Source organism: Canis lupus, chromosome 35 (genome assembly GCF_003254725.2).
Source record: "Canis lupus dingo isolate Sandy chromosome 35, ASM325472v2, whole genome shotgun sequence".
NCBI classification, from domain to species: Eukaryota; Metazoa; Chordata; class Mammalia; order Carnivora; family Canidae; genus Canis; species Canis lupus.
Window position 1 is genome coordinate 26,023,129 of NC_064277.1, and position 25,446 is coordinate 26,048,574.

The 25,446-nt window shown below is 43.7% G+C and overlaps 2 non-coding genes and 1 pseudogene across 2 annotated transcripts; all 3 read right to left on the reverse strand.

Annotated features, from left to right (window-relative positions):
* Window positions 1-2,637: 2,637 nt before the first annotated feature.
* TRNAA-UGC (transfer RNA alanine (anticodon UGC)) lies at window positions 2,638-2,709 on the reverse strand. Its single transcript has one exon. It is a non-coding gene; the product is annotated as a tRNA-Ala (tRNA).
* Window positions 2,710-18,897: 16,188 nt separating this feature from the next.
* TRNAA-AGC (transfer RNA alanine (anticodon AGC)) lies at window positions 18,898-18,969 on the reverse strand. The gene has a single exon. It is a non-coding gene; the product is annotated as a tRNA-Ala (tRNA).
* A 1,114-nt stretch (window positions 18,970-20,083) lies between these two features.
* On the reverse strand, window positions 20,084-20,645 carry LOC112674453 (ATP synthase F(0) complex subunit C1, mitochondrial-like; annotated as a pseudogene).
* Window positions 20,646-25,446: the final 4,801 nt, after the last annotated feature.

Below are 25,446 nucleotides of genomic sequence, written 5' to 3' on the forward strand. Positions count from 1 at the left end.
GAGACCTAAAGTGAATGGGTCTGTGGATGGGGCTGCAGCTCGGTGTTTCAGGCGGTGTTGAGGCTGACGAGTGCAGCTGTCTTCGTTTTCTCTCTTCTGTGAATGTTCGTGTCTTGGGTGGCACCAAGTCCCATGGATAATGGCATAATGGTCCAATGGCATAATATTGAAGAGAATACATTGGACTGTATATTATTTTAATAAAGCAGGAGAAACGTGGCTAAGCGCACGAAAAAGTACGGTTGGAGGAGCCGGGGTTGAACCCGGGACCTCGTCCGCGCGAAGCACACGCTCTGTCACTGAGCTACACCCCCACCCGCTCGAGGCTTTCCCGGATCTCCTATAAAATTTAAATTGTATCTGTGGCTCGCATTAGTTTCTGTTGAAACTAAATGTGCCCAGTTCACTAGATTTCAGGAAGCACCTTCATCGTGAAAGTGATTTAGGTCAGCAGTGGCGTTTTAGCCTTTTCGTGTGAGATATAGGAGTTTAAGTTCAAGTCCTGTTGAAGAATCATGTTTCCTTTTCCTCTCTCTTATTTCCAACTTTTATACGGAAATCAACTGGGGCTTTCTAAAGAGCACGTTAGCGTGTGTTGCTCCATCTCTCAAGCCTGCTGTTGACTCGACTGGGTTCTAAAAAGCAGGATGGGCGGGGCGTGGGGGCGGGACAGGTCAAATCCAGGACTGCAACAGATTGAGAAAGCCCTAAATGTGTACAGTACAGTGATTTTTTTTTTTTTACGCTGTCCTGACCTAGGCAGGCAACTTTGGAGGCTCTTTGAAGGATCTGCGAGATAGATGAAACAGTGAATTTAACAATGAAAGGCAAGGGAGAAATTTGAGGAACAAGGTAGATTGATACAGGATTTGGACTCTTACTGAAGTCTAATACTTAGTATTTAGGAAAGCATGCAGGTTGGATTTTGCAGATGGTGATACCTTTTGCAAAGAATAGTAAATATAGGAGGAGGGGTGAGAATTGTTTGTTGTTGTTGTTATTGGTTTGTTGATTTGTGTATAGGTAGGGCAATAAGAGGGAAATGTATAGTTTGGGTTTAGAAATGACAGAATTTAAATGTCTGTGGATTCGCCCCTTGAGGATGTCTGCCCTAAGCACATTACAATCTGCAGACATCTCTGAACCTGAATTTCAGATATTTATGTGGCTGGGAGGAGAGGGCTCTTTAGAAGTGGGTAGAGTAAGGACTTAAAGTTATCCACTAAGCCTAGTAGATAAAGAACTTATTATTGGTATTAATGGAAAAAAAAAACGGGATTGCTCCTACATCGATCTCATTTTTTAAAGTTTATACTCTTTGCTATGGTCTTAAATTTTCCTTAGAACAAAAGTAAAAGTCTCATTTCCTACCATGAGCTTCCAGATAAGATGATTATCTCTTCTTTGACCCTCTTTGTTGATCTATGACTGTTTTAATTATAGCAGACTACATATCAAACTTCTCAAAATTGAACAACTTTAAACCATCCATTACATTTGCTCACAATTCTCTGGGTCAGAAATTTTGGCTGGGTCCCTTCTGCTGCTTGGAGCCAGTTGGGACTGTTCACTGCTCTTTATTTAGCTGGTAGCAGGGTTGGACTCAAAGGTCTGAGGAGGCTCCACTGTGGTGTATCAGTGCTTCTCTATCTAGTTTCCTGTTCACTTTTCTCTCCATGGTTCTAGGTTGGGCTTTCTCATAGCACGCTGATCCCACTGTAGTCAGACTCCTCACAGAGCAGCTTCTGAGACTGGCTATTGCAAAAGAAGCAAAAGCAGAACCTGCAGATCATGTAAACTGTCTGTGCAAGGAAACAGCATCACTTCCTCTAGTCCCCAAAGGAAAATCTTTGAGCAGAAACACTGTTCACAGGGGCTGGTTTATTGAAAGAGAGGGTCTCTTGCTGCCACAGCATGCATTCAGTGCAGAGCATCTCGTTTTCGCCATCTTCAGGTACAGTCGAATGGGAAGGAGACAAGGAGACAGTTGACTTCTTAGAAGCCAAGACCTCTCCATTACCTGGATTTGCCTGAAAGTGAAGTATTCTGTATTGCCAGGGATGAACATTATTTTGTCTCCAAAATTAAAGCAGATCAATGACGGGATTTTCCTTAGTCGTTTTTTTCAGGCTCTTATCTGAAGAAACAAAAGCCTGTGTTTGAATTCCTGTATTCTGTTCCTGGTATGTAATAAAGGATCAGGGACAGTTGTTTGTCCAAGGCATTCGGCTTGCCATCTGAAGTGTTTTTCCAGAGACAGATGAGATCTTGCTCACATCACCCTAATTTCTCTCATTCTCTTGTCTTTAGGATTAGCTATTCTGGCTAAAGAAGTTGCACAGGGGTCTCTCCCTCTCCTTCTCTCCTCCACTCATCCCTTCTCTCTCCCTCTTTCTCTTCCTCTCACTTGGATCTTCCTTTTTTAAGTCCTATTGCAAAACGATGGTCCAGGTGACAAAGTTGGTTGCATTTGGGGATGTTGAATAAGTCTTTCCTTCTCCTTTCTTTCTTCTGATGTTTCACCAGTCATTTTTACTTTCCATGTGAGCAGAAAAACAAAAACAAAAAAACAGAAAAGTGGACTTGGCATCCCTGAAAGAATGTACCAATGTGGAGCAAAACAGAAAGAAATGCCTCTGGAGGTGCTGGGCATTGAACCCAGGGCCTCATGCATGCAAAGCATGCGCTCTACCACTGAGCTACACCCCCCGGACAACAACTGCTTGTTTTGTGATATATTAGGAAATGTGGTATCTTCTGTATTCTTTGGCAAGGCCATTTGTGTGTGTGTGTGTGTGTGTGTGTGTGTGTGTGTCAGAAAATTTATTCTGTTAACTGAATTAATTCTACGTTTCTAAATTGGATTGTTTTCCAGAATAGTAAATTCTAAGTCCAGATTTAAACCATTCCTGCTCCTAGGTTCTTCCCAGCCAGGGACAGTCTTCTCTAAGATCTTCTTACTGCCCTAATGCCTGTGTTTTGTTTTGTTTTATTTTTGAGAACCACTTTGGAAAGTCTTGAGTTAGGAGTTTCCCTTCATTCTTTTTCTCTACCACGTCTTTCTCCTCCACAGATCACTCTACCTGATTTCCATTGGCTGTCTTGTCTGCACCCACCTCTTCAAGTGTCTTTGGTCTGTAATCACTCTCTTCCTCACTTTCTAGACCACTTGCCTTTCTCACCGGCCAACTTCAAGACCAGGATATCTTGCTCTAGAAAACCAAGGAAGCACTTTGACAGCCTATATGCAAAATGAAAAGCATTATTGCTCATTTCCAATCATGTTGGGTTCCTCAATTCCATATCTTCAGAAGTGGTCTTCACCCTACAGCTGGTTCGAAAGTTTAGAAAAGAAAAAAAAAAAAAAAAAAAAAAAAAAGTTTAGAAAAGAGAAAAAAAGGAGGCAGGGTAGAAGGGAGGGAGAGTTAGGGAGAGAGGGAGGGAGAAAAGGGGAAAGAAAGAGAGAGAGAGACAGAGACAGAGACAGAGAGAGGGAGAGGAAGAAAACGTTTGAGTTCCACTCCCTACTTCTCCCTGCCTCTCCTTTCCCAAGCAACCATTGATGTAATTCCTGTCACTATAGATGAGTTTGAATTTTCCAAAGTTTTATGCAAATGGGATCATATATTTACTTTTTTGATTTCACTTCTTTCACTCATCATAATTATTTTGAGTTTCACCCATGTTTAACGTATCAATAGTTTACTCCATTTTATGCTGAGTAGTATTCCATGGTATGGATATACCACAATTTGTTTATCCATTCACCCATTTAAGCTAAGCACTTGGATTGTTTCCAGTTATTGGCTATTACAAATAAAGCTGATACAAAAATTTGTACACAAGAATTTGTATGGACACAATTGTTTTATTTTTTCTTTTGGATACATACTTAGGATTTGAGTGGTTGGATCATGGGGTTGGTATAGCTTCAATTTTTTAAGAAACTGCCAAAGTGTTTCAAAATAGTACTTTTCTACTACTGCTAACAGTGTATGAGAGTTTCATTTGTTCTGCATTCTAACCAACATGTGGTATGGCTAACATTTTTAGATTCTAGCAACTCTTATAACTGCAATGGTGTGTCATTATGGCCTTAATCAATATTTCCTTAATCACTGATGTTGAGCTTCTTTTGCTTACTTGTCATCCTTATTGCTGCTTTGGCAAAGTATCTGCTTAAATATTTTGCTATTTTTAAATCAGATTTTCTTATTGTTGATTATTTAGAGCCCTTTATATATTCTGGATGTAAATTCTTTATCAAATATATGGTTTGCAGAGGTTGTCTCATGGTCTGTGACACTTGCCTTTCTGTTCTCTTAAACATATTTTGCACAGAACAGGATTTAAAATTTTTTGATGAGGTTGCATTTATCAAATGCTTCTGTTGTCTTATCTACAAGATATTTGTCTGACCCAGGGTCACAAAAATTTTCTACGTAAGGGACCCCACACATTTTTTCTTTAGTTTCCTTAATTTTTTGAGACAGGTCTGGGTTAAGTCACAAGATGAGGAAGAGTGGAAAGTCTTTCCGTTGGAGCCCAATTACCTCTCTTCTGCCCTCCTCCTCCCCCCTCCTCCTCCCCCTCCTCTTCCTCTCCCCCCTCCCCCCCTAAGCCCAGAGGCAATTTAGCAAGCTCCATCAGTAGCCCAGAGGATTAAGACTTTCAGCATGAACTGCAAAGCAGCCTGAAGGATGGAGAGAATGGGAGAATTGTGAGAATGAGTCAGAAGGGAAACAAACATGCAGTTAGGGAGACAGAATGAAATTTGGAGAAATAAAAGTACAGCGAAGTTATTTAGCAAACAGGAGAAGCTGAAAGGGACTATATGTCAATCTTTTGGGGGAGAGAAAAGAAGATGGAGGTGAGTTTGGTTTGGGATGTGTCGAATTGAGAAGCTTGTGAACTTGCTGTGTCTCAGAACTTGAGAGTGCGTGGACCTGGAGACAGACTAAGGAATGATTGCAGGAGTGGAGGGACTGAAGAACTCAGGTTTCTTTGCAAATTTGGGGGTTAGGAATTAATTAATGATACTTGTGGAAAATAAAGAGGTGAGTTCCTAGCTATACTGTCCTTGAGCCCTGGTGTTTATGCTGGTTAATCTTATGTGCCCTGGAACTTCTAGAGACCAAGAGAAGTTCCAGTTTTGTTTTGTTTTTGTTTTTGTTTTTGAAGTTCCAGTTTATAGCACCAACCACATTCTTAGTATTTGCTTGCCTTTCTCATCCTACTTGCCTAATGATGAACTCTTATCTATATTTGCAAAACTACCTTTGATTCTATTTTGAAAATGACAGAAACTGATTAGTGTGGCAGAATTCCCCCTAGTTGACTTAAAGGCCTGGCAAAATAGGATAGGAAAGACAGAAAGGGCAGACTTCACTGAAGAAGAGTCTAGAAAAGTATCAAATACAAAGATCTTTGAGTTCTGATGCATAAGTGTGTGTGTGCCTGTGTGTAAAAACGCTGGTGGCAGGAGGAGAAACGTACTTAGCTATTTGAGCACATAAAAGCACAACTAGGAAAGCTTCCAGAATTACTCAGTGATGTTTCTTTGTTTTTATACCTGGAAGAATCTGGATATTGGTTGGATTCATGGACATTCATATTAAGGAGTCGGGCTTTTTTTTTTTCCTGTTTGCTTCGTGAACACCATAAGCATTGTTTATTAAATGTCTAATACAGTAGCTGGACTGTGTACCTACAACACTATTGGAATATCTATTTGTGTAAAAGGTGTTGGATAGTTTCTCAAGAGGATCTTTTAAAGACTTAAACATTGTGCTCAAGATAGAGAACACATTCATGCCTTATATGTAATTCAGAAAACCTTCAGTTAATAATACTGTATTGCATATTTGAAAGCTGCTAAGAGAGTAGATCTTTAAAATTCTCATCATAAGAAAAGAATTAACTGTGTGTGGTTAAAACCTTTTTTGTGGGTTTTTTGGTGATAGATGTTAACTAGACTTACTGTGATATCATTTTGCACAGATTATTGTGTTGTACACCTGAAAATAATACAGTTTTATATATCAATTATATATCAATCTTAAAAAGGAAGAAAAATAAATGGGAAAGAATATATTTAGGGATGCCTGCTCAGTGCTTTAACATCTACCTTTGGTCCCCTGGGTCCTGGGATCAAGTCCTGCATCAGGCTCCCTGCAGGAAGCCTGCTTCTCTCTCTGCCTATGTCTCTGCCTCTCTCTGTGTGTGTCTCATGAATAAATAAATAGAATCTTTTTATTTATTTTTTTTTAAAGAGGGAGAAGCATGGAGCCTGACACAGGACTCAATCCTAGGACTGGATCCCAGCAGGACTCTATCCCAGCAGGACTCCAAGATCACACCCTGGACCAAAGGCAGGAGCTAAACTGCTGAGCCATCCAGGGATCCCCTAGAATCTTTTTGAAAAAAGAATATATTTAAGGAATAGATTGAGAGGCACCTGGCTGGCTCAGTCAGTGCAGTATGTGACTCTTGGTCGCTGAGTTGTAAGTTCAAGCCTCACACTGGGTATAGAGAGTACTTTTAAAAAATATTTTTTTTTAAAAATGGATAGATGTAAAGTATCACCAGTGTGCCACCCAACATGGTTATGATTGAGGAAAATGCACCAATCTATTTTAAAACTATGGGTAAAATTTTGATGAGGAATGAAGTACTTACTTGTATGGCCTCCAGTGTTTCCCTTCAAACTAAGTGAATGAGGGGGACCTTTACATTTAGTTATAATACCACCAATAAATGCAAAACCCTTCTGCAATACACTACAACCACTTGTATTTTTGCCAGAAGTGTGTAACCTTGGTCCAATCACAGAGACACATCACATAAACCCCAACTGTAAGGCATTCAACTCAACAACTGGCATGAATTCTTCAAAACCTGTCAATGTCATGAAAGACAAAGAGTTTGAGAATACATTCCAGATTAAAGGAAATCAGAGAAACAAGAAAGCCAAACGCCATACATGATCCTGAAGTGGGTCCTGGATTGGGGGAACGTTGCTCTAAAGGGCATTTTTTTGAATGACTGGTGAAATTCTAATATGAACTGGATATTAGATAATAGTATCCCTATTGTTAAAAATTCAGAATATGAAATTGTTTTGCAATTTACAAGAGAAAGTCCTTTGTCTTAAAAAACCATGCACTGAACGATTAGAAATAAGATGAGAGCACGCAAGTTATTCTGAAATCAGAAAAAATAATAATTTGCAAGTGTTCACATCTGGAGGGAGGAGGAAGAGGAAAAATAATGCGAATGAATCTGGGTTACCTGTATGTGGTCTTTCTGGGTACTCATTTTGCAACTTTTCTGTAGGCTTGAAACAATTTCAAAATAAAAAGTCGAGTTCTCTGTTCAATCCTCCCATCTACAGCATCCTCTCCTCTGCCCCCGGGGCTGTGAGACCACACCAGAGTCGCCAGGTGGATACCCAGCAGAAGCATGAGCGATCCCCAGGGGCTGGAGTGTGGTTCCCTGATGAAGTCCCAGTTTCTGGTGTTACTTGAAGACCCGCTGTCCCCAACCAGGCCAAGGCCAGGCCCAACTCCGCGGTCTCAGGGCTGGTCTCGGGGCTGGTGTCAGGGTTGGTCTCAGGGCTGGTCTCCAGGTTGGTCTCGAGGTTTGTGTCTGGGTGGGTTTCCCCTCAGCGCCTCGGCTCTGGCTCTGAGACACACGGGGAGCGAGGCGGGGGGATGCGAGGGGCTGATTGTGGCACCAGGACCGCCGCGCCCCACCGCAGGCCGAATCCCGCCGCCCGCCGGAGCATCTGCCCCACGAGCTCTGCCTGCCGCTCTAGGTTCTTACACCCGCGGTCCCGAGCGAAGGACAGGCGCTTCCCGCCCTCAGCCCAAACGAGGTGCTACCGTCGGTCAGTCTGGGAGGAATCCGAAATCTTCTGGGGCCTGGTAAGCCCGGAACCCACACTGTGGCAGCCACGCCCGCGGATTTCTCGTCTTTGTGCTTGGGCATCGCAGACGGAGGTAGGGGCGAGTGTGCTGTTGTTTGAGCTTGGGCTACAAGACATGAAAAATAAGAAAGCGAGGCAGTAACTGGATATTTTAATTTGGAATGGTTTTCAGAAAGGCAGTTACCTCGTCTACACAGCTCAATGTGTAGGGTGTGGGGACTCCACCTGAGCCGTAGCATCTCAGGCCTCCTTTCCCAAGAGCCAGCCTCTGAAATCCAGCTTTGTCTCCCAGAATTTTGCCCTCGCTTTTGCAATGGGCTCCTGCATTGATGGGTCGGATTCCTGGAAGCTTGGAGGGCGGGAAAGGGCAAAGCTACCTTGAACAGAAGGCCCTTTAAGAGATAAGAGACAAGCAGCATGGTAGGCTTAGGGCGGAGAGTACAGGTGTGAGGGTAGAAAGCTGGGGAGGAGCAGGATTTCTGCCAAGGACAGGAAGGATGGGCCTGTGAGCCACCAACAAGTCTCTCCGCAGCACATGCCTGACTTAACCTAAGGAGATATTTTAATTACCATTCATTCATATTATAGTTTTTAGCATTTTGATCCTAGACGAGAGAACTGGCCAAATTAGTGGGGCTGGGGAGGTAGCTGGGGTCAGTCCTCAACCCCAAGAGTGGAGAGAACAGTTACACTTTTTGCCATAGGGGCTTGGAGTGGTCCAAGTTTGGATTTCTAACTGAGAGACCTAAATAGCTTGATCAGACCCCAGGCATCTTGATAGAGTAAGTCTCCAGGTGCCCATTTGAGTTCATTTATAGAAAAAGCAGAAGATCTATGGTGTGACCTGCAAAGTCACCTAAACTATTGCTCTGGGGTTGGACCTGGGTTTTGGAAGTGGACAGGGCTCTAATTCCACACAACCGTCCCCCACCTCAGTGTCCTTTCTATCACCCCATACACTATTGGCTTAAATGTCTAGGGAGGGCAGCCCAGGTGGCTCAGCGGTTTAGCGCCACCTTCAGCCTAGGGCCTGATCCCGGGAGGGCCTGATCCTGGAGACCCAGGATCGAGACCCAGGATTGAGTCCCAAGTCGGGCTCCCTGCATGGAGCCTGCTTCTCCCTCTGCCTGTGTCTCTGCTTCTCTCTCCCCCCACCCCCGTGTCTCTCATGAATAAATAAATAAAATCTTTAAAAAAATGCCTAGAGAAAACAAGCAGATAACAGAACATACATGAAATGACAACATTATCTCCCTCCAAAAAATGCATCCTATCACAAAGAATTGGCCTCAGGGCACATGGCCAGTCAGCAGCCAAGCAGATTTCTGAAGCCAGGCAGTCCCCCTCCCGAGTGCCTGCTGTAGATAATTTTCACTGGAGAAAGGAACCTGGAAATAAGGACGTCCCAGCCTGGTAGACAGTGAAAGTGACAAGCTGGAAACAAATTTCATTCCTCTTAGAGACACTTTGATCCAACAGGAAATAAGGACATAGATAATAGCAGTTTTGAAACCACAAAGCACTGGAATTTCTTAAAAGATGCTGTAATAGGGGTGCCTGGGTGGCTCCATTGGGGTAGCATTTGACTCTTGATTTCAGCTCGGGTCATGATCTCAGGGTCATGAGATTGAGCCCCTTATCAACCTCCACCCTGGGCGTGAAGCCTGCTTAAGATTCTCTCACCCTCTCCCTTTGCTTCCCTCTGCTCCTCCTCCTGCTCACCCTCTCTGTCTCTCTCAAAAAAAGAGTGCGGTTATGGACTGAATTGTGTCCCCTCCTCTCCAAAGACATATGCCGATGCCCTAACCCCTAGTGTTACTATTTGAAGACAGGCCCTTTATGGAGGTAAGAAAGGTCAAATGCAGTCCTGTGGGTGGGCCCCTTATTATAAGAAGAGGAAGAGACCCCAGGGGGATGCACACGAAGAGAAGGCCATGTGTGGGTACCACAACAGGGAGAAGGCAGCTGTCTGCAAGCAGGTGGAAAGATCTCACCAGATACCAACCCTGCTGGCACCTTGATCTTGGGCTTCTGTCCTCCAGAACTGTGAGATCAACTCTGTTGTTTCAACCACCCAGTCTGTGGTACTCTGTTACAGCAGCCTTAACGGATTGATGCAGGTACCTCCGTGGATCAGAATTCTAGGGCTTCCCTGGTCACACAAACCAGATGTCATAGGACAGAGGAAGTGGGTTTCCTGCACCTGCAGAGACATCCAACACACCTGTAATGTCTTTGCTTTGCGTCTCTTTCCCATTGTGACAGAAAAACCTCTTCCTACCTCTTCGTGTGGGGGCCTTCATTTGATGGTAACTGAGATTTGCAGGCAGTGTTTTATTGAAAGATTTGAAATGATAGTGAAAACAGGATGAGTGAAGTAATATAGGGAAATGGACGTTATGGAATATCAATTGAGAATGGGTTGATAAGTATTTCTTTCTTTCCCAGGTGGGGTCCACCACTCACTGTCCCACTGAGCTGTTGATGGCCCTCTCCATTCAGGTCCTTGGGTCCTGAAAGGGCAGCCAGTGAGGTTCTGCTGCTTTCATTTTGTCTTTGGCCCAGAAAACAAGAAGAACTAAAGAAAATGCAGGTAAGGAGATGCTGTGTCATCTTCTTTGTCTTTCCCTCTCATCAGTAAAAGTATACGATGGGGACCACGGGGACCAAGGTGTGCCACTGGTTCCTGTGCAAGCCTCTGCTCGGCTTCAAGGGATGCTGTTGTAGGATTCTGTTCTCCCCCCTCCCTTTCCCTTCCTCTGCTGTCCCAGCCACCTTAGGTAATATGGAGGCTCACATCTCACAGAGAAGAGGAGGAATTCAAGACAATCTGTTATGTTTTTTCATTCCATATGTGCAGGAATAGAACAAAAAAAAAGTTAAGAGTGCTAAATCAGTATTTTTTGAAGACTGGCTTTGAATGATGTTAGGTCAGAAAGGGAAAGAAAAAAGAAGTTAAAGCCTAGAGGTGCCAGGGTTCAAACCCAGGGCCTCATACATGCAAAGCATGCACTCTACCACTGAGCTATACCCCTTCTGGAAGAGTCCTTTGCTACCACTTATGTAGAGATAAGGTTTGTTTTCTGAGGCCCTGGATCCCTGAGCATCATGGTAGTTCAGTGTTAAGGGATATAAGCAGCTGCTCTGGGCAGAACACCTTCAGGAACTTGAGAGGGCTACTGATTTTTCAGAGTGTAGAGCTTCAAATGGAAGGCAAAAGATTGGACATATGTCAGATAATAACCCAAGGAGTTTCCACTGTGACTTTCTTTTTAATTTAAATTCAATTAGCCAACATACCAGTAGTTTCAGAGGTAGAGTTCAGTAATTCACCAGTTGTGTATAACACCCAGTGCTCATCCCATCACGTGCCCTCTTTCATGCCCATCACCCACTTACCCCATCTCCTACCCCCTCCCCTCAATGACCCTCAGTTTGTTTTCTAGATTTTAGAGTCTCTCAGGTTTGAAAATGTGGTTCTGGTTTCCTTCTCCCATTCTGGGAAAGAGTCAATCTAGTCCCGGTTTTCAGCTCTTGATTTTCTGCAGATACGTCTTAACTTGAGACACAAGACCGTTGAAATTCAGCTTTTTCCTACCTAGAATGTTTCATAATATTTGTAGTTTGCTCCATCGGAGTATTAAGGACCAGATTTGATGGAGAAAAGCCATGGAGCGATGCACTCAGAGTTTCACTTGAAGGGTTTCGTTCTGAATCTAAGCACCAATAGTCCAAAAACTATTTCTCAAAAGACATTCATAAGGCATGAATTAACAGCTTCAGGGATGGACAGAAGTGTTGAATTGTGAGAGTAAGACCAAAGATAAACCTAAGGTATCTTTCTGTGCTAGAATGTAGATGCTTAAAAATGATGGGGACAGGGATCCCTGGATGGCTCAGCGGTTTAGCTCCTGCCTTTGGCCCAGGGCCTGGTCCTGGACTCCCAGGATCGAGTCCCACATCAGCCTCCCTCCCTGGAGCCTGCTTCTCCCTCTGCCTGTTTCTCTGCCTCTCTCTCTCTCTCTCTCTCTGTGTGTGTGTGTGTGTGACTCATGAATAAATAAATAAAATCTTTAAAGAAGCCAACTTGAAGGGCCTCTCACTCGTCAAATTGGACATACTCTGAGCATGAATAATGACAAGTGATTATAATCCTTGGATACTTAAATAAATAAATATGGAAGAAGGGAAAATTTTCCTTATGGTGGCGTGTGAACTGTAAAAAAGTAATAATAAGGTTAGAAACTCACCACCTTGCTGCCATCAGAACAAGAATAGATTCATGTAAAATTCATAAATCAATGCTAAAAACATAGGTAAATTTTTGATGGGGATCAGGATTATATATAGTCTCAGAGTATTTCCTTATAGTTTACTTACTCATTAGAGGGGAAATGATAAGGGGAAGAAACCCTGGTGAACACAACCTTAACCAAGTGATTAAAGCAAACATCACTAATAATGGGAAAAACTGACATCGCATGCCTCCTGGTGTGTTGGAGGGAAATACCAGTTCTGTGATACTCATCCCAAATATTCACAATCTGAGTCTGGTCTAATCACAACATAAATTGAAAAACATTTTACAAAATCATTGGCATATGATGTTCAGAAACATGAAAAACAAGAAGCTTGAGAATCTATTCCAGATTTTAAAAGACTAAAGAATAACTAAATTCATAAGTGATGCTGAAATTGACCCTAGTTGGGGACAGAAATTTCTTTTCTTTTTTTTCTTTTTTGTGAGCAAAGCAATAGAAGTTTATTAAGCAAAGATACAGAGAAAGCTCTCAGAAGTGAGAGGGGTCTCTCTCGACAGGGTTGCCCTGGGATAGAAATTTCTATAAAATATTTTGTTAGTAAAATTAGTTTATTTTTTTTTAATTTTTATTTATTTATGATAGGCACACAGAGAGAGAGAGAGAGGCAGAGACACAGGCAGAGGGAGAAGCAGGCTCCATGCACTGGGAGCCCGACGTGGGACTCGATCCCTGGTCTCCAGGATCGCGCCCTGGGCCAAAGACAGGCGCTAAACCGCTGCGCCACCCAGGGATCCCAGTAAAATTAGTTTAAATTAATATAGACTGTATATTAGATAGTAATAGTACTATTACTATTAGTACTATTTTGCCAGTGTTAAATCTCCTGAATTCAAAGTTTGTGCTGTGGTAAGGAACTGCTCTTGCTCTTAAGAAATATATGCTGACATATATAACAAAAGGATTATGATGGAAGTTTACAATAAAAAGATTGTGGATAAAAAAGACATACTGTCCAAAAATGGTTTTCAAATCGTTTAGAAAAATAATAATGTCTCTAGGTAGAAAGGTAGATAGATAGATAGATGATAGATAGATAGATAGATAGATAGATAGATAGATAGATTTGTTGGTTATGGAGGGAGAGGCACACAGTGTTCTGAAATGATCCCAACCTCTGGACAGTTTGTGCTTCTCAGGTGGTTCCCATCCTATTTAAAATATTGCTAAGCAGAAGCTAGAATGCAAATTTGCCAATTTATGATATTAAAATTTAGCAGATGTTTTCTTCTTTCCCTTTCACACTCCTTTCACACTAAGGACATCTGAAAGAGATTGAATTTCTTTCTCAGCTGGGAAGCAAAGAGGGGCTGTTCTGGTTGGGAAAGAAAGAGTGAATATAGGAGACAACACTCTTCCCTTTCTTTGTTTGGGGACAATGATGGGCACAGATAGTTTTGGACTGAAACAATATCAGCTCTTTAGTGAGGCCTTCAATGGACTAGAAATTTTGAGAAGTCCCTGGAAAATGCAGAACAAAAGTATGGACAAGAATTGGTAGAGGAAATGACTGTTCTTTCATTTACTACGGTGAAAATGTTTTGGACATCTATGAACTATTTGTCTTCTTGTTTGGCAGCTAATAATTTCCATTTTGACACATTCCAAAAGTTTTCTTCTGCTTTTTCTTCATAGCTGCATGTTTGATGTTAACTGCTATTTCCCAGTATACTGTTATGTAGAGATAGAAAAGAAGAGAGTGATAAAATGAAAGGAAATTGAATAGTATGAAATAGCACTTGGGCACATGCAGACTGAGTTATTTAAAGCAGTTTTTGTTTGTTTGTTTTAATGTTTGGCAGGATGCTGGCTTCTCAACAGCTGTCATTTTGTGGTAGCATCGCCCCACTTATTCACCTAGTATCCTCCTCTTGTTGTTGGACCAAACTTTTGGTGATGGAGAGAGGAGACAAGTAGAAGAGTCAGAGTTTTGATTCCTCCTCCCAAAAACTTCACAGAAAACAGGAAAAGATAGCAGTTGTCAATCCCTAGCATGTGTTCCCATGGAAGTGTCTTTGCAGGTGTGATTACATTAGGGCTCTGGAAATGGGGATCTTGCCTTGGGTTGTGCGAGGGGCCCAATGTAACCCCAGGCGTCCCTGCAAGAGAGGTAGGGGGAGGTTTCCCCTACGCAGGGGCGAGGGCAGACGACCTGAAGGCAAGCACTGGGGCGCCGGCCGGAGCTGGGAGAGCCTCCGGGGCTTGGGGGTCCGGGGTCGGAAGCCGCTGTGATCCTCAGCTCCGCCCGGTGCCGGTGCGGCAACAAGTTGCATCTGCCCCCAGGAAGCTGCCCGGCGCCGGGCGTCCAGTCCGCAGCAACCTCGGAGGGTTTCGAGGCTCGTGGGGTCCACACTGTAGCGTCAAAATGAACGTCTTGGGTAAAGTGTCTGCTTTTCTGGTGAGCAGGGGGAACCCACAAGCAAGGGAAGTAAGAAAGTAGGATGGCGCAACCTGCATCACTTCTTAAAGGGATCCGGCGCCGGCGGCTGGAGATGCCCGGCCCTGTACGTGGGAAGCTGCACCCGTTTCTGGTTCCTGGGGAGGGGGCGGGGGGGTGCTCTCACTAGTCTCCCACCTCCTTGCTGCATTCCGGGCGCTCCTCCCCACAACTCTGGAGCCCGTCCCCTCAGCAGCAAGGGCTGGAGGCGCAGGATGCGTGACTCCTGGTTAGACAGAGCCCCAGGGAGTCCGCGGGGCGGGGGGTACTGATGTTTAGCAAACGAAACCGTACGGGGAATACAAGGTACTGGAAGCATCTGTCGGGAAGCCGAGCAATGGGATAAACCCTTGTTGGTTTACTGGGGCACCACGGGGAGGGTCAGGGCAGGACTTTGGGGGGAAACCCGCGGTGAGCCATCCAGCCGCAGGCAATTGATGGGCGCCTCTAGCGGAGGCTCCTGTGCTCCTGCAGCCCGAAGGGCGTGGGAAGGCTGGAGGGATCGCCCAGGTTCCGGAGGGTTACAGCGCGAATTGGACAGACTCGGGATGGAAAGAACGTGGGGCTTTTTAAGCAAGTTCGTGGGTGTCCAGACACTGCATGGAAAGACCCACCCGCTTCACAGAGCGAGGCACGCGAGAGAGAACAGCCGTTCGACAGACGGGGTCCGTGGGACAGATGTGTTGTCATGAGTGCAGGGGGGCGCAGGGGGCATGGAGGGGAAGAGGTGGGTGGGGGGCAGGTCGGATGCAGCGGGCGGGTCGCCGGCGTGTGGACGTGGCACCGGGCCCCGCCCTGTGCTCAGTCCTGAGTACTTGGGGGTGGGTGTGTACGGAGGGCACAAGTGTCCTAGTGAGTAGAACTGAAAGTGTCCTAGAAGATTGAGAGTCAGGAACTCATTTGTTGATGGTTGTGAAAACTTAAAAAAAAAAAAAAAGGCTTCTTTCCAAACTGTTCTTGAACTGTTCTTGAACGCTAACACTGGTTAGCACCACAGCCCAGAAACTTCCATGGAAGACCTCCACCCCTACTCCAAAGACTCATTTCCTGGTACCAGGCTCCTAGCAAGTGTCCTCTCTTCTTTCATCTTATGTCTTTGCTATATTAGTATATCATTGAGTCTCTTGAAATTGAAAGGACCTGATGGGGTTGGTGGAATTGCTCTCTTGGTGTGCTCCTGGGGCTGGTAGAATAGGAGGAAAGGGAAGTGGCAGATTCCGCTGGAATTAAGTGCTAGAGAAGTGGCACCTGCAGAATCTGCAAGCTGGCGTAAGTGTTGGGAGGATGAGTGGCTGTTGGATGGTGTGAGAAAGTTTGAACAATTGAGAAAGTTCCCTTTCAAGCTTTTACATTGCTCCTAGAGAAAACTACATGCCAGTTAGATTGCTAGAAGTTCCTCACAAACAGGTTTGGGGTTTTGTTTTTGTTTTTGTTTTTTTGTTTCTGTTTACCCGAAGGTACAGCGAACACCGTAATTGTTTATTAATTTTCTGTGACAACTTTCAGGCTCTCTGTCCATAGCATTATTGAAATACTTCATAGGGAAATAGTAGAAGGAGTTTCAAATAGGATTCTTCTTATGAAATAACCATTTATCTCAGGAAAGCTGAAGACATATCAAGTGCATTTCTAATACATTAGGACCAGGGGAAAAAATTGTAACTGGTTAGATGCCATTTCTAAGAAGCTGACAGACTAAAAAAAGTGGATGTTTCATGTAAAGAGCTTTTATGTTGTGCTCCAGAGTTTGAATCCACACTTAGGATTTGTGTGTGTGTGTGTGTGTGTGTGCTTACAATGTCTCAACTTGTTAACATGGACAGGGAAGATTAGTTATATTGCTCCAAGTTTCCCACCTTCATTGAATATGAAGGAAGTGTTTCTACACTAGGCAGTAAACGATTAAATAATCTTTTTTTCACCAATTAAATGTGTCTTTGAAAAAAAGAAAGCACTGCGATGACTACTGGGCCTGAGGAATTGTGTCTGCTCCCACATTCCCAGACAACTGCTCCCTCTAGCCCCTTCACAGAGGGTCCCACATGTAGCCACATCTTCTTTCCTCTAAGAGTTTCTTAATCTTTAATTTCTCCCTGAGAAAGCTAAACAAGATATAAGCTTGTTGAAAGATAGAACACCCAAATAAAACATGATTGAATATCCAGAATTCATCTACAATGTACTTTAAAATGAGTCACTTTTATCCTGAGTCAAAGTTAGATCCAACTTGCTTACAAAGAAGTACCTCAGTCATCACGTTATTTGTTTTTTATTGGCTTACAATTTTAGAAATGTCTGTCTGATATTTCCCATAGCTTCCTCATACTAAGTTCTTGGCTTTTTCACCATATCCTTTTCCTCTTTAAATCAGAGAAGTGGAGATGCCTGGGTGCTCGGTGATTGAGGTCTGCCTTTGGCCCAGTGCGGATCCTGGAATCAAGTCCTTGCAGGGAGCCTGCTTCTCCCTCAGCCTGTGTCTCTGCCTCTGTCTCGCTGTGTCTCTCATGAATAAATAAATAAAATCTTTTAAAAATAAAAAAAATAAATCACAGAAGTGGATTTCCATGGAGAAGTTTATGGTTAGAAGGAAGGACATTTTTAAAATTTTTGGGCCTGAGTCCTAATATAATCCAGAAAAGCCATAGTGATGATTTATTACATTTTTTTTTTAAGATTTTATTCGATCTTGGGACTCGATCCTCGATCCTTGATCCTAGGACTCGATCCTTGGGACTCCAGGATCACGCCCTGGGCCAAAGGCAGGCACTAAACCACTGAGCCACCCAGGGATCCCCAATTCATTATATTCTTTCTCAAATTTTGCCTTTTTTTCTTTTTGCAACTTGATGAATTCCCATAGTTGGAGCATGTGAATAATTTCCTCCTGACATGTTGGGTATAAGTGGCAGGAAGATACTGTAAAATTGTACCTTGATAAAAAAAGAGAAACTATGTCAGCAGAACAGAAAGTGACTGTTGCTCCCATTAAAGAAAGTCTGGCTCCTGAGCACTAGTTCTGACTCTTTTATGGAGAAGTAAATTCCAAAGCCAGGACATCTTACTTTGAGAAAGAATTTCCCTTGGAAGTTATTTTCTCCTTTGAAATTCCCTAATCGAATCACAGGGAAAGAGGTGTTGTGACATTGTCTTTGTTCAGGGAACCAGGGCTCCCCCAATCAATGCACAATCCTTCAGCCCACACTTCCATTGTGGTTGCTAAGGGTTTTGTATCTTCAAAATTTATCACAAGGCCTAATACCCAAAAGCAGGCTAATACCAAAGTTCTTAAAGATTTGATGAGGAAGAGCCAGCTCTGAGTATGGAAATGATTGCAAGATACTATCCTACTTAAAATCTTGCTGAGCAGAGACAAAGATACAAAGTTCCCAGTTCATTGGAAGTTAGCACAGTCTTGAGTGCAAAACTTGCAACATTTTATTAAAAATTAAGAAACTTCACACCAAATTCAACTATGTATGTTGATTGAAAAAAAAATTCATAAATACTATATTACCATGGCAGAGAACAAGGTCAATTATTAGAACACAAAATGGTTCAACAATAGAAGTACATCTTTGCAATTATTTTCCCTACATTGAAATAGGAAATTGGGGAAAAAATTAAAATACAGAGCCCTGCCCCAGCCCCCAAACCAGTGCTTTTCAAAGGTTAACGTGCAAAGGAATCACTTGGGGATCCAGGTTCTAGTTCAGAAGGTCCGGAGTGGAGGGGACACCCGCATTTCCACCCAGCTCTCAGATGCCACCCACTGTTGGTCCAGGGATCGCGCTGATGGAGGGCGCACCAGCCTTGGGTCGAATAACCGCAGCATCTAGTTCATGGCAGTCCTCGGTTAGGATCTAGGACAGAACCAACCTGGACATCAGTGTGACTGTTGGGATCCTGGGCAAACGCCTCCCGGCGGCGCGGCACCTGCGTGGACGGCAGCAGACGCAGTGACTGTGGCACCACGGCCAGGAACCAAAGGACCCGGGAAAGTGGCCTGAGCGCCTGTGTTTCTCCCCTTGGGCCTTTCCGTCCTCAGCTCTCCTTTCCTGCTCTTAATCCCGCAAAATGAAGCCAAGGCTGCTGCGCGGTCTTGCCCGCCACCTGCCTGCCCGCTCCCCCCGCCCCCAGCCCACCCGGCGTGGCCGAGCCAGGATAGCGCGGGGCCGGCAGCACTGGTACCGGCAGCAAAGAGGCAGGAACAAAAGTGGAGGTGCCGGGGATTGAACCCGGGGCCTCGTGCATGCTAAGCACGCGCTCTACCACTGAGCTACACCCCCGCAGGAGAGCCGCGGCGCGCCAAGTGTATTTAAGGGGAGTGCAGGCTCTTGGGCGGGCTTCTGCAGAAGCAGCTCGGGTCCCAAGTCCACTCTGCCGCATCCCGCTCTTTCTGAGCCTCAGCTCCAGGACCTGAGTCTGTCGCTGCAGGAGTAAAGCGCGTCCCAGACCGAAGGCCCGTGAGCGTCCTGGGTCTGTCCCCTTCCGGTTCGCGGTCTCCTCGCTCTGCTTTCCCGGCTTTCCAGGTCGCCGGAAAGCCACAAAGCATCCTGCGGAGACGCAGAGATAACGCCTGGGCATCGCCTGGGCATCGCCTGGGCACCGCCTGAGCTCGGGAGCGCCGCCCCGGGGTCCCCCCGCCCCCGAGACCACGCGGGGCAGTGCACCTGTCCGGCACACCTGCGCGCCTCCCGCACCGCGCGGGGCTGGCAGGTCCACCGCCGTGGAGAAGCCGCTCGCTCCTAACATGATGTGGTTCCCCAAGGGCTTCTCTAATTAGAGACTAGAAGGACCTTAGTGACCGTGAGAAATACATGAACCAAATACCCAGCTCAAGGCTTTGGAAAATGAACAACAAAATAAACCAGAGGAACAAAATAAACTGAAAGAAGGAAGGACTACTAAAGACAAACGCAGAAACTGAGTTTTAAGAAGGGAAATAATTTTTTTAAAAAGCTAGACGTTTGAAAAGGCAACCAAATAGATGAACCTCTAGCTAACCTAATTAAGAAAAGAGAAAATTAGTACAAATATATAGCATTAGAACTGACTGGAGAAAGTAACCAAGAAAAGAGCTTTTTAAAAAATCATGCTAAACACTATAGCACAACTCAGCATATGATTTGAAAATTTAGATGAAGTGGATTTGGTACATACAGCTTATCCAAATTAGCCCTTGTAGAGACAGAAGGTAAACAGATCATTATTTTAGAAAAATAGAGAAAATAGTTGAATAGGCATGCCCCCCAAAAGGGTGCGGAGCAAAAATATTTTCAGAAGCAAATTCTACCAAACTGTTAAACATCAGAAAATCATGATGCTATTTAGATTATTTAAAGCATAGAAAACGAAGAAAATCTTCCTTTTTTTTTTTTTTTTTTTAAAGAGAAACGTTGTGTTTAATGATAAAGCTTAACACACTCCAGCACCAGGCATGGCCTGAAGTTGAAGCAGCAGAGACGGGTAGGTGACCCTATGGAGCCTCACATGGCAAAGAAGATGAGGAAGGCGACTATCAAACAGAAGAGCCCCATGGCCTCAGACAGGGCAAAGCCCAGAATGGCATAGGAGAAGAGCTGCTGCTTGAGAGATGGGTTCCTGGCATAGCCAATGATCAAGCTGCCAAACACCGTCCCAATACCAGCCCCTGAACCAGCCACACCAACTGTGGCAGCCCCAGCGCCAATAAACTTGGCTGCTGTGTCAATGTCCCAGGAGACAACACTGGTCTGGAACTCCTGTCGGGCCACCTGGAGTGGGGAGCTGCTGCAGGATGGCTGTTTAGATGGGATCTCTGGCCTACTCAAGAAGGAGGCAAAGGCCTGATTAGATCCCTGGTACAGCAGCCAATCAGAGCCGTAGGAATGAGTAATGCCCCGGTGGTCTGCATTTTCCCAGTCTGCACTCCCACAGCCCCGCGGCTCCTAATCCGATCACGGCGCTTGCCCGGCTCAAGGTGACTGACCAAAAATCTTCCTATTTGTTAGATAAAGTGAGTCTAACATTTACAGGCTTTTTCAGTTTGCACCAATAATTAAAAATATTTCATTTAATACAGGATATCCAACTGGGGTTTACTCCAGAAATGCAGAGATCTCTCATTATTAAGAAAGACATCAACAAAGATTCCCTTCTCCACCCTCCAGCCCTCCTTTTCAAATAGGCTTGGACCTTTAGGCTTCCGTTTTCATCTCTGCACCATTCAGCTTTAGCAAAAATCCTTAGCTGGGCTAGCTGGATCCCTCCACCCTTCATATCTGATCACCCTCAATATCTAACTGAGTTCCTCATCCTCTGCACTCCCCTAGGGATGTATGATCACCTTGGCCCATTTCCAGCAAGAATCCTCATAGGTCCAATAGCCAGAATTCACCCCCCTAACCCTGATGTTTCCTCTTAGTGATTTCCACTAATGGACCCCTACCCCACTCTTGGCTATAAATTCCCACTTACCAAATATTATATGTGGAATTGGACCCAGTTCTATACTGAGGCCTCTTTCCCCCTATTACAATATTCCCATATGAAATCTGGTTTTCCTGCTTTAGCTCCTACCCAGTTCTGGCTTATCTTGAACAACATTAATATAGACCATCTTGTTGATAGAGGAGAGGAGAAAAAAACATATACAATTATCTCTATAGGTTCAGAAAAGCACTTGACAAAAATCAACATATATTTAATACTGTAGTGTGTTCAATAGTGTCCAATACTTCACATCTACTTGCAACCTGAAACTGTGACCTTATTTTGAAATAGGGTCTTTGTAGATGCAACTAGTTAGGAGGGGAGCATGTTGGCATGCTGAGCCCTAGGGCATGGTGAGCCCTAAATCCACTGATTGATGTCCTTATAAGAGGAATGTGCAGATACAGAGATACACAGGGAGAAGGAGGCCTTACACAATGCAGGAGAGACGACATAGAAGAGTGCCAGAAGCCTCCAGAAACTAAGATGAGGCAAAGAAGGAGTCTTCTCTAGAGACTCAGAAGGAAGATAACCCTGATGACACCTTGATTTTGGACTTCTGGCCTAAAGAACGCTGAGAGAATAAATCTGTGTTGTTTTAAGCCATCCAGTTTGTGGTAATTTGTGGCGGTAGCCCTAATAAACTAACACAAACATGCTGAAAGCACTCAATAAAATAAGAATTGATGGACACTCCTCAGCTGTCCTGTTTTTTGGTGTCATAATCCTCATGTTTTCTAAACACCCCTCCTATTCCACTTTACATTGAACCTGTGTGGTTATAGAAAATAAAATAACTATATGGAGCAGATAAGAGACTTTGATAATATAGAGGACAGAAATCCAAGGGCCTCTTTCACTGGGTTGGAGCCTCCATGTCTCCGGGCCTTAACTGAAAATCCGGAATGTGTTGGAAATAATTTGGTTGAGGAAGAGAAAATCATTGATTCTATATACTTGGTTCTATGCAACTGTTTCAACCAAAAAGGAAAAAAAAAATTCAGAGGTGGCAAAAGTTTTGTTGCCTTTCTGTTTTCTGGTAAACCACTAAAAGGAGATTCTGATTTAAAACTCACGTGTTCAAAAAAATAAAAAATAAAAAAAATAAAACTCACGTGTTCCTCTTTAGACTAAGTGGCCTGAAGCATGGCTTAAAGTAGGAGAGGAGCTGCTTTAACACACTAGGTTCAGTCAGCAGAGCAGTTGACTTTTGATCTTGGGGTCCTACGTTCGAGCCCCACATTGCAGATGGAGATTACTTTAAAAAATAATACAAACATAGTGATTAGAAGGGACATCTGCACCCCAGTGTTTATAGCAGCAATGTCCACAGTAGCCAAACTATGGAAAGAGCCCAGATGTCCATCAATAGATGAATGGATAAAGAAGATGTGATATATATATGAATATTACTGAGCCATCAGAAAGAATGAGATCTTGCCATTTGCTACAACGTGGATGGAATGTTGAGTAGTATGCTGAGAGAAATAAGTCAGAGAAAGACAAATACCATATGATCTCACTCGCATGTATAATTTAGGAAACAAAGCAGATGAACATAGAGGAAGAAAGGGAAAAATAAAACGAGGAAATCAGAGAGGGAGACAAACCATGAGAGACTCTTAATCATAGGAAACAAACTGAGGGTTGCTGGAGAGGAGTGGGGGTAGGGGGATGGGGTCACTGAGGGATGGGCATGAAGTAGGGGATGTGATGTGATGAGCACTGGGTGTTACATGGAACTGATGAATTCCTAAACTCTATCCCTGAAACTAATAATAGACTATATGTTAACTAAATTGAATCTAAATAAAGAAGTTTTAAAATAAAAAAAAATTAAATCTTAAAAAAAAAAAAACCAAGATTTTTTGGCACTAGATTCCTCTGACTTGGCTGTCCTCATCATTTAGAACTGACTACTTGTCTTAGGTTGGTGCGTTGGCTCGCCTGAGCAGTTGTCCTTAGGCTGTAGTACCTGCTTCTCTTTAGTGCCAGGATGGTGTACATGTCTTCCCAAAGGAAAGCTTAGTACCAGTAAAACACAGTTCAGAGGAGAGGAGGGAAGTAGTGAGACAGAAAAATCTTCCTCTGATTCACCAGTTTTTGTCAGCTATGAAAAGACACGGAACATATGATCAAGAATATGTCAAAGTGGAAGCTCTAAAACAGAATCCTCTTAGGATCCATGCTAGAAGGGGCATGTTGCCTGTGCTGACTGCCTCGCTTTTCAGAGGCAAAGGTCTATGAGGTCAGGCATGAGTGTATTTACAAGCTGGTGAAGGAGACAGAGGGAACCAGAGTTATGTACTAATAATAAGAGGATACTAGCCAGCCTCACTGATCTCTTTATCACCGAAAGGCAGGATGCATCTTGACTGCTGTGTGCTGACTGATACTCCCCCTAAACAACTGTGATGTGTTGATGGTTCATTATCTTTAAAAATTCAAGGTATACTTTTGTGTTGGAGGTGCTGTAACTTCTTTACATTCAGTAAAGGAAGCTACCTATCCCTTTGCCAACATCTACTGAGATGACAGGACCCATAGTTCTAACGTGAGTGGGATAACCTGCTAAAAGTTTAAGGGTGAACATCTGTACTGAGTACAGGTGACTTTAGACTGTGATTTTGAAATGCTATATGGATACACAGGGATTTTTTTCAATTGACATAGAGTTGAGACATAATATCACAGTAGTTTCAGGTGTACAAGTGATTTGACAACTGTACGTGACGCTACGCTCACCACAATGGAAGAAACACAGACATTTTTAACTGTCTGAAGACCTTAATTAGAAATTGAAGGTGCACCTGCGTGGTTGAGTTGCAGATTTGAGACCTCGGTATTGGGGTCGTGAGTTCAAGCCCTGAGTTTGGGGTCCACACTGAGCATGGGCCTACTTTTAAAAACTGGAAAAAAAATGAATGATTAGAGGAAACTCAACATCTGAGAAAAGCTCAATTCTGAATGTTGAAACCTATTCCAAAGTTAGACCTTTTGAAGCTAAAGAAAATGCCCTGGACAATTACTCCCGGGATTGTAAAAACAGTTTCTCCATGTGACTTTGGCCATCTTATGCCCTTGCGGGGGCGCCTGCGTCATTCTCCAGAACTCTAATGAGTCTTACACGAAATTGCTCAAAATGGCAAGGACAAATTCCTCCAAACTTTCCAGTTATTGTTAGGAAAAGTTTACCCAAGAAGCTCTGGATGACTGAATCTTTTCTATTTATCATAAACCCCCTATCAAAAACAAAACAAAACTAAAGCTCTAATGAAATTCTTAAGATCCTCCCATTAAAACATACATTTCATTGTCCTCATTCTCAAAACTGAGAAAGTAGCTCAAATTAAATTTATGGTTTTTTAAATCACATTTTCCACTCTCCAGAAGAACTTTATCCTAAAATTCTACCTTTAGTTCTATTTATTATTTTTATTTTAAAGATTTTATTTATTTATTCATGAGAGACACAGAGAAAGAAAGAGAGAGAGAGGCACAGAGAGACACAGGCAGAGAGAGAAGCAGGCTCCATGCCTGACACGGGACCAGCCGAGCCCAGGGCTCCAGGATCACGCCCTGAGCCAAAGGCGGCGCTAAGTCGCTGAGCCACCTGGGCTGCCCCCTTTAGTCCTATTTAGAGATAAATTGAGGCATATGAAAATTTTTAAGAGTTATTTGAGCAAAAATGGATTCAGATCAGCGAGCAACCCCCTGGAAGTGGTTGGGAGTGCTCCGCTGACACAGGGTCCGGGGAGAGACTTGACAGAGAAGGTGCAGAAGTAAAGAAAGGCGGTTATTTAAAAAAAAAAAAAAAAGAAAGAAAGAAAGGCGGTTATTTGCCTATAAAGCTACATTGGCTGTTTGCGATGGATTGTTTTTATTGTTTCTGTTTCCTTGAAGCATATTGAGGCTCCGTTTTAATCTGCTTACATGGGCATTAGAGCCTCCTCCATCTGCTGGACTCCTTGTTTAATTGATTTAAGAGTCCTAAGATAATATGATCTATGCCACAGAATCCTACAAACCCTTACCACAGAACATCATTAGAAAACTGTGTACAATTTCGATTGATTTCTCCCTCTGGCAGATTCTACTCTGTTACTGATGGAGTTCAGGACATGCTATTCTAACATGTCATTCTTGGGCATATTAAATTTTTGAAGCTGAAGGAATCTGAGAAAATGGCAAAAGCAGAAAGGTCACTCTGATCTCCCCTATCGCCCTTCCTCCCTGAAACAGGTCATAAAAGGGGACCTGTCAGAGATGCCCTCCCTATGATGGAAAGGAGA